Raw genomic sequence first — 9,697 nt, 5'->3', positions numbered from 1 at the left:
GTTCTAGTTCAGTTCTAGTTCAGTTCTAGTTCAGTTCTAGTTCAGTTCTAGTTCAGTTCTAGTTCAGTTCAAGTTCAGTTCTAGTTCAGTTCTAGTTCAGTTCTAGTACAGTTCTAGTTCAGTTCTAGTTCAGTTCTAGTTCAGTTCTAATCTACTTTATTTAGAAGATTGTCTTGCTAATTCATGTAATAGATTTAAATATAAGAAGGACTTGTGACAAATGGGTCCGGCAACCCTTATTATTTAATCTTGTTAAGACAATAGCATACTTATCAACTATTATGATATCGTTTATAAGCAAATCTGAAGCTGTAAACTAACTTCAAGTTTTTTTTTTTTTTTGAACAAAATAGAATAACTTTTGATATTGATTTCGCAATGTATATTGATTCTCTGTAAATTTTATTTAATTCCATTGAGTATGGATAAACTTTATGGAAACTAACATACGCATAATTTTAAATCTTGAAAAAAAAATAGAGAGGTATTACAAAAACGGTATTTTTCCGAAATAAATTTGTGGATCGTAACGTATGCATCATTGTCAAAGTTTTTGCATAATTATTTAAGTAGCTTAATTAAAATAAGAAAAAGAGACATAAATAAAAATAGAATTGTATGTTTCAATTCAAAGCCCTCATAGATCTGAAAGCCAAGGCCTGTGTTCTGTATTCTTTCCCAACAAGATTAACAAACCTTGCTTAATTATTTTAAAATAAAATAATTTATTCTTACACAGGGTACAACCTTAATGTGCGCAACTAAAGCGTACAAATATACTTTTAAACAAAATACGAAAGAGGAAACAAAAACTTTTTCACCCAAGAGGAAATGGCAACCAGTTAGTTGATATCCGTTTTGTCAGCAGTAGGGGATTGTTTCGCTGTAATGAAAATATTAACTCACCAACATTGGTATCAGCACAAAAGTTACAGAAACCAATGTCAACTATTGTAGCGATATTTGATACGTTTCCTTGTAGTTACAGACAAAAAACTGCAAATTGTGTAGAGAAAGAAATAAAACAAAGCAAAAGAAAAATTGAAGTAGTTCATAGGCAAAAAATATAATTTTCTATGGTAATATCTTCCAAAGGGAAAAGTAAAAAAAGAAGAAATGGACGTTATTACAGGAGTTTTATCAAATTAAGGACTAATATCCATCATCTTCTATTATACAGTTCAAAGAATCTAAATTTTGAATTATGCCTGTCTTGTAATAGTGTACCATAAGTATGTATTTATTATCCTTAATGAAGTAAAAGATATACATAAGTAAGTAAATAATTTTATAAATAGTAAACTGCTAGTTGTAAAGTTGATATTAATTATTGAAAATATACCCTAAATAACGGGTGATTTAATTGGTTAGATTAAATGAAAATCAATATTAATACTAAACAAGTTAGAGTGCTATATTCGGCTGGGCCGAATCTTAAATACCCTTCACCAGCTTTTTTTACATTAATACATTTCAAATTTATCAAGTATTTGTTGAAATGATTTTTCTCATGTCTTAAATAGAAAAATCCCAATTTTGTTCTACACAAATTGATAATGCAACTAGTTAAATACGATTTAAGCGTTTTTAAGGGCTGGACCCAGTATAGGAGATATGATCAATTATAGACCGATCGTAAAATATTCTTTAAGCTAAATTTCTGTACATAAAATCTATATTTCAGTCAAATTTTGTATTTATATTGTAATTTAGTAAGAAGTAATGTGTGTTTAAGTGATTTTCTGAAGGGAACCTTGTATGGGACCGACCACTCCCATGTAATTAACCGATCGTGAAAAAATCTTTCAATAGCTTTATTTGGTAATGAGTAATGTGTTTTATATGCATATACATACATATATACATACAAATTTTAAAATTCTGTATATATATCATTATTTGGTATTGAATATTTTGAATTTAAGTGATTTTCTGGAGGGGACCTAGTTGGAGAGGTATTACGAAATACGGACCGATCGTAAAACAATTTTATAGTGTAATTTATAGTATATAAGAGCAATATTTTTGCTAAATGTATGGATATAAATATTTTTTAATGAGTTATTTACGTTTAAGTGATTTTCGGGAGGTGACCTTGTATGGGAGCTATGTCCAATTATGGACTCATCCAAAAAAATTTTCCTCTGAATAAATTCTATTGGCATACGATTTTAATTTGTAAAATTAGGTATATGAAATTTTGGACCGATTCTGGCGATTTTCCGCAAAGGTTAAGCTCCTGTGTAGAATCGAATATGTGGTGATTGTCATGCAATTATCTTGCAAATTTTTCGAGAAAATTACATCAGAATGTGTAAAAAATGCTTATTTTTTCGAGGTTGTTTTAAATTTTCTTTCATAACTTTTCCCGATGTGAACCAATTTTACTGATTTTCAATACAAAACTGCTTAGAATAACTATAAATATATTTGGTGAATTTGGTTGATCTCCTTGGCTTAGTTTGAACGTGAGCGTGTTTTACACAGGCAGACAGACGGACATAGCTTAATCGACTCAGAATTTCACAAGGACCCAGAATATATTTGTTCGGTGTCAGATGAATATTTCTTGGTGTTACACACGGAATGACAAACTTATATATACCCTTGATCACCACTGATGGTGGTGGAGGGTATAACAAGTAGGTAAGCCTCGCCCTTATCAAATGATGAGTCGATTTAGCTACTTCCGTCTGTCCGTCTATGTGTCTGTCTAAGTAAATAAACAAAATTTGTCCAATCCTAGGCAGTTTGGTATTGAAAATGAGCCAAAATCGGTTCAGATCTGGAAAAAAAGTTTGACATTTTTTTACTTCTAGTACTAGTATTTTCCCTTAAGAACTCTAACCCCTTTTTACTAGTGTCTGCTGTACTATAGGGTATAACTTAGTACATTTATACCCTATAAGTTAAAACACTCATTCACATGAATATTTTCAACTATTTTAATTGTACCTTGACACAATTTCCTCTTCACTCACACGTTTACAACAAATTTATACATAAAATTAAACTTGTAAATTTATTGTTGTAACAAAAACAACAATGACATTGCAGTTGTCATTGTTTTATTTTTTTTTAAAATATTGCACATAGGGACAGAAAAAAAGTCAAAAAACACTTGTATTAAATTTTAAATATTAGATCTAACAGTATATTTTATATATATTTTATTCTGATATTTTTGTTGTATAATGAAAAAAATGTCCGGAAATTACGGATATGGAATTTTATCCTCAAAAACTTTTATTTAGAAAAATATTTGCATTTGAGTTATTCTTGAAAATGGTCTTATACAATTTTATGATCAATGATTTAAAAATCTATTCAGTCAGCTTTAAAATAAAGGATTAAAATCTGACATGTCTTCTTTATTCATTGATATATATTCACCTAAATCGAAAAAACCTATACCCAGGAAAAAAATTAGAACTTGTTCTAAAAACTACTAAGTAGTTCTAGAACGAGTGAAAACAGAACCACTTCAGATTCTTAAACAACAGCCTTGGAACTAGTAGTGTCACCATTACTTCTGCAACCCGTTCTATAGAATATTGTTGTGGTTCTTAAATACTTCTAAATAGTTTTTAAGGAACTAGTTCTTTGAAACTAGTTATACATTGCTACCAGACTAGTTCAATGGAACGCATACTTTTTCTGAAATAACTTCATGGAATCAATTGAAAAAATGTCAAAAAATTAAAAATTTATAAACTTATTTTTTTTTGAAATAGAAAACGCATTCCAAAGAACGAGTGTCGACTCCATGACGCTTTCCCAGAACCAATTCGGATGGTGACAATTTCGAACAAAAATCATTGCTCTCAAAGCCAAACTGAAGAACTAATACAATTTTTCCTTGGATAGTTTTCGGTATATTAATGTCATTTATACCCTACATTAATACAGTGCTGAGGGTGTTATGCTCAACAATTATGAGTTTTACTCCACAATGTCTGTCTGTCCGTAGGTTAATTTCAGCTGATGATATCTCTCTCAGAAACTGCAGTAGATTTGTATATCCGTTTTTTCATTCCGTTTGTAGTACATTGAAATATTGATCACTATTAAATTATTAAATTCAAAGATAATCTAGCCATGTCCGTCCGTCTTTTGAAAACACAATAGAGTCCGAACGAAAAGAGCTTGTTAAATGTTTAAAAAAAAAGTAGAAAACCTTTGCAAAATAGAAAAGTATACTTTGGCCTGTGTAATTATTATCTCGGATGTATATGGCTCATTTCCTTAACATAGACAGACGGAGGTATTGACAGACGGACATAGCTAAATATATTCTGAGATTCATAAGGTCCCAGAATATATCTAGTTGGGTTTCAGTTGAATATCTCTTGCTGTTACTAATGTAATAACAATCTTATGCACAATCTTATTCAGAAGTCCTCTTTTCACGCCTATAGTTAAAATTTTTGCAATGTTCTGCATATTAATATTGTGTACGTATGTACGAAAGTACACGCATTACAAGTATCTACAATAGTATTTTTAACATTCAATAATTAATTGACCATAATACCCCCTTTATATAGGGATTTAATTAAACGGATCAGATTACATACAATTCTCTGTGTGACTAACTAGCGACGGCATACAACAACTTATCAAGTGGGAAATTACTGGAGTAAAAAAAAGCAAATAGATTCAACCCACAATACAAAAGTAAACTACTGTCGATGAATGACAGGAAAATACAACAAAATACCATGTAATTTAATAACAAAACCAATGGCTCTTAATGGTCAATATCAGAGTTTAATATAATTAAAAAAAAAAACGTTCATTGTTAACTACGCACAGTGGATCATAGCAAAACATCTTAAAAAAGAAATATATATGAATAAATGTCATCAGGAAAAAAAGGAAATTATTTTTAGTATCATACACAGCCATTTTACTGTTAAATGTCATTGTTTTTATTTCAAGACTTGTAACTCGTTCCACTGTGCAATGCAATGGCTTGAATAAAATGTCAGCAGACAATGATCTGTAGCTGGAAATACATACATATTTACATTATATACATATATATAATTTGCTATAAATTGACAGTTATCATTTCATAACTGACCATCGAAAAATTTATTCTGTTATTAATTTAAGTAAAATTATTTGACATGTAAAATCGTTTAAACATACAATTTTAAGTTTACAATTTTAATGTATATTAAAATATTGTATATAAAAGCTTCAACAAGTACGAAAATATAGTAGGTCATGGGCGATTATATAATATCATATATCTGCTATCTGCAGAGATTCTGATGGAATTTTACATTATAATTTTGTCATTTACCTAGTTAGTTATAACACCGTCCGACAAAAAGAGGAAAAATTCGTTACACAAGAACCGACTGATATACGTCTGATGCTAAAATTTAAGGGAAAAAATCTGCGCTTTTAGTTTTTCATTTCGAGATCTTGTGTCTTTTCAAAAGGACTTCAAAGTTTTAAAAAGTACATTTTTAAAAAAATATTTTAAAATACTTTTACTAATCAAACACTGTCAAATTTGGAGTCAAGCCAACAAGAAGAGTATTATTATATAGAAAATGTCTTTAAAATTTTTATCCTTAAAAATCTATTAAAATTTTTAATATTATTTAAAAAAAAAAATATTGCAAGATTTTTTTATACATCAAATTTGACATTGTTTGATCAATAGAAGTATTTTAAAATATTTCTTGAAAAATGTTCTTCTTAAGACTTTGAAGGCCTTTAGAAAGGACACAGGGTAAGTATTTGAAACGACACACTAACTCCCCATGGAGGTAGCAAATTTTTTATATGGTTCTGCTGGTACATGTACAAGCACAAGCTGTCTATTCTTTCACCATTTCTGCCTTGCCCCGTTGCTTAACTTCCGAAATATAAAAGCATCCACCTGGACCACCTAAACCACCTAGACTCTGTAATTTTTTCTTACTCACAGAGAATACAATGTGGTAATACTGACATGAAGAGAGTTTTTTCTGAACATGCCTGGACAAAGAAGGAAAATTTAATGGTATCACTTGTAAGATATACCTTTAACCTATCACCATTCAACCCAGCACACTTCTTATTCATTCGACACACCCATAGAGCACAACATCCAAAACACTTACTCAAGATAAAAGGGCGGGTAAGATCCACTACTTGAACCCCGAAAGAACAAGACTAAGTCCGAAAATCTGACCTGGGGGCTACCAATTCCCATGGAGCCAAATTATTTGGTTTACATTTGATCATCACCAGTTTTGAGTTATTTGCTACATACATAACCTTGTAAAGAGGTTTGGTTTGAAAATTAACAAAATTGGTACAGAGGTTTTGGCTCGTAAGAAACTTACGTGTGTCGCATTTTATCGCATCACACTTATTTTTAATGTAATGAGCGTTTAAACCATTTTTTGAAGGGGACCTTATATGAGGTGTAGGGTCAGAGCTTTTAGCTCGCTAGGAACTTAACTGTGTCAAATTTTATTGCTATATTTGTATTTTTTAGCCAGTAATAAGCGTTAAAGCAATTTTATTATACGGATCTTATATGGGCGGTAGGATAAAATATGGTACGATCTTCAATAAACTTGGTAGATAACTTGCGGTTTGTATAAAACTTACGTGTGTCAAATACAAAATTTTCAGAAGAGGACTTTATAGGGGGGTAGAGAGGTTTCGGCTTGTAAGTAGCTGTATTTTTAGGCCAGAAATTAGCTGTAAAGTCATTTTCTGAAATGGACCTTATTAGGATCAAAATTTGGTAAAAAGATTTCGGCTCATATGAAACTTATTTATGTCGCATTTCATCGCTATACTTGTACTTCTAAAACAGTTATGACCATTTAAGCTGTTTTTTGGAGGTCCACTTGTATAGGAGCTATCCGAACTCCCTTTTTAGTTCTTCTTGTGTTGTCGCTATCGTGATTTAAACAAACAGACAGACGGATGGACATGGCTAGATCGTCTTAGAATTTATTGTTGACCTAGAATATAAAAACTTTTGTGGGTCTATGACCAAAATTTCGATGTGCTACAAATGGAATATATCCGCCACCTTTTTTTGATGGTTAGTGTTTCTAACCGTAGACAATAGTCGACTTATAATCCGAAATATGTGAGATGTATCGCTGTAGCTGAAAGTAATAACTGGAGATGTAAGCCGGTTCGGTCTCCCCCACAATGATTACTGTTGTAGTTGCACAGATAGGGAAAATGATAGGAACGACCTTCTTTCTCTTTGTACATACCCTACTCTAGCCAATGAAACAAATTGTTTGTCAATTATCTTATAGCCAATATTTGACAGAATCTTTTTGACGTCTATAGCCACTGATGGTGGTGAAGGGTAAAATAATTAAGAAAAAAACTTATTTTAAAAATATTTATTTTTTTATGAATTATATATCAAAATCGGTTAATTGATAGAAATTATTTGGTTTATTTGTTATTTGAAATTCATTTATTCAAGCGATTTATTGACGAAAGTTTATTGATTAACGATCTACTATAAATCATTGGAATACAATAATGTACAGACAGCAATAGAGTCCAGACAGTTGTACGGACTCATAGCTAGTTCGATTCGGAAAATTATAATACTATTTTTTTCCTCTTTGGTCCAGCTTCTTATAATCAAAATTCGGATGGACGGACATATAATGTTTTGATTCACAAATTATAACTTCATTTATTGTCGCTTAAAACAACACACACACACACAAAATAATATGTGTGTGGTATGTGGCTAAAGTCACAGAACAACATAACATATAATATTATTTATAACAACACACAACATACAATCGTTATATAACATATAGCAACATAACATATAATGGTTATTTGTAAGTTTAAATGGTTGTAAGTACCATAATATGTTTTCATTATTACCATTATTTAGTTATTCAAATTTATAATTTTATCAATCAAATTATGAAAAATTGGTTAGAGTAACTGTTATATTGTTTAAAAAGAATTAAAATAACAATTATATATTGTTACAGTGAACATTGTTTAGTTACTGTAACCATGTCGAACCATGTTTATACCCTACACCACTTTAGTGGGGAGGGTATATTGGGTTTGTGCTGATGTTTGTAACATAGAAAAATATTCGTCCTATACCCACCTTAAAGTATACCAATCGGCTTAGAATCATTTTCTGAGTCGATTAAGCTATGTCCGTCCGTCTGGCTGGCTGTCCATGTAAACCTTGTGCGCAAGGTACAGGCCGCAATTTTGAAGATAATTAGAAACACACGCTTCTTTTGGCCCAAGGACGAAGCCTATTGAAAATGGTTAAAATCGGTCCATTATTTCGACTAGCCCTCATACAACCGTACCCCCAAATAGGGCCTTTTGGCTTATAATTAATTTAAATTATCTATTATGTTAACAAAAGTCGACAAAACTTAGTTTTATAGAACTTTAAATGACACTACCGATTTTTGTAATGATCGGGCTTCATTTGATCCTATCCCCCATACAAACTCCCTTTCAGAAAATGACTTAAAGGTCAAAATTCACTTACAAACACTAATAACACTTTTAAATTCTACATAAATAATATTGAAGAAGACTTACCTTCCCCTACCAACATTTTTAAGGATAGGGCCATATTTTGCCCTACTCCCCTTTGAGCCCTCTTGTAAAGAAATTCTTTTTTTGCCAAAATAACAGTAAAAATACTCCGAAATAAAGTTAAAAAACAAACCAAATGCTTTATTTTTTTAAATAATCCCCATTTTGAGCATACATACTTACAGGGGTTGGGTATCATATGGTCGGCTACGCCCGACTATACATTCATACTTGTTTTTCTCTGCGTTAACATATGTGAATGAAAATGAATGAATGAAAATGAATAAATGAAAATGAAAAATCCGCAGCAAAGCACTCGTTTTCTTGGGATATATTATAATATCATTTTTGTCTTTTTATGACTTTTGATTTTACTTTAACCTTTATAAAAAAAATAATGTTTAAGGAAAAATTCTTATATGCCTGAATAGATAATTAGTTTTTAATATCGAAAATTTAACTTTTTTTAATTTTTTAATAGATAATTAAATTTTTAACAAAACGTTTTATTCACAATAAATGAAATAGGTATGTCGATTATAAGAACTTAAGATTTTTCAATGCAATGGATATGACGTAAAATTAATTGTACATTTATTTACATAAAAAATGCATTACATATGTACATTAGGGTAATGACTTTTTATAAGTCAACTTGATGAAAAAACTTCCCTCACCTAAAGCAATATCTACAGAAATTCTTTCGTTTGTTATTTTTATCAAAAATATATTAACAATTTGCATAGAAAAGTATAATATTTTTTATAACATGAAATATTATCGTGATTTATTAAAATTTCCACAATAAGGATTTAAAGAACAATGTTCTCTTTATGATAGCATAATACAAATGCAAAATGTATATTTAACATAATTACGAACTTAAAAGCCCTATTTAGCGGGTTCAGTTGCATAGGGCCTAGGTGAAATAATGGATTGATGTTAACTATTTTCAATAGGCTTCGTTTACGGAGCCATAGAAGATAATGTGCAAAATTTCATTGTATTATCTCCAAAATTGTGACCTGTAGTTTGATTACAAGGTTTACAAGCCCTATTGTGGGGTACAGTTGTTTAGGGGCTAGGTGAAATAATAGACCGATCTTAACCATTTTCAATA

The sequence above is a fragment of the Lucilia cuprina genome, chromosome 2 (assembly GCF_022045245.1).
Source record: "Lucilia cuprina isolate Lc7/37 chromosome 2, ASM2204524v1, whole genome shotgun sequence".
NCBI classification, from domain to species: Eukaryota; Metazoa; Arthropoda; class Insecta; order Diptera; family Calliphoridae; genus Lucilia; species Lucilia cuprina.
This window is presented reverse-complemented; position numbering follows the sequence as displayed.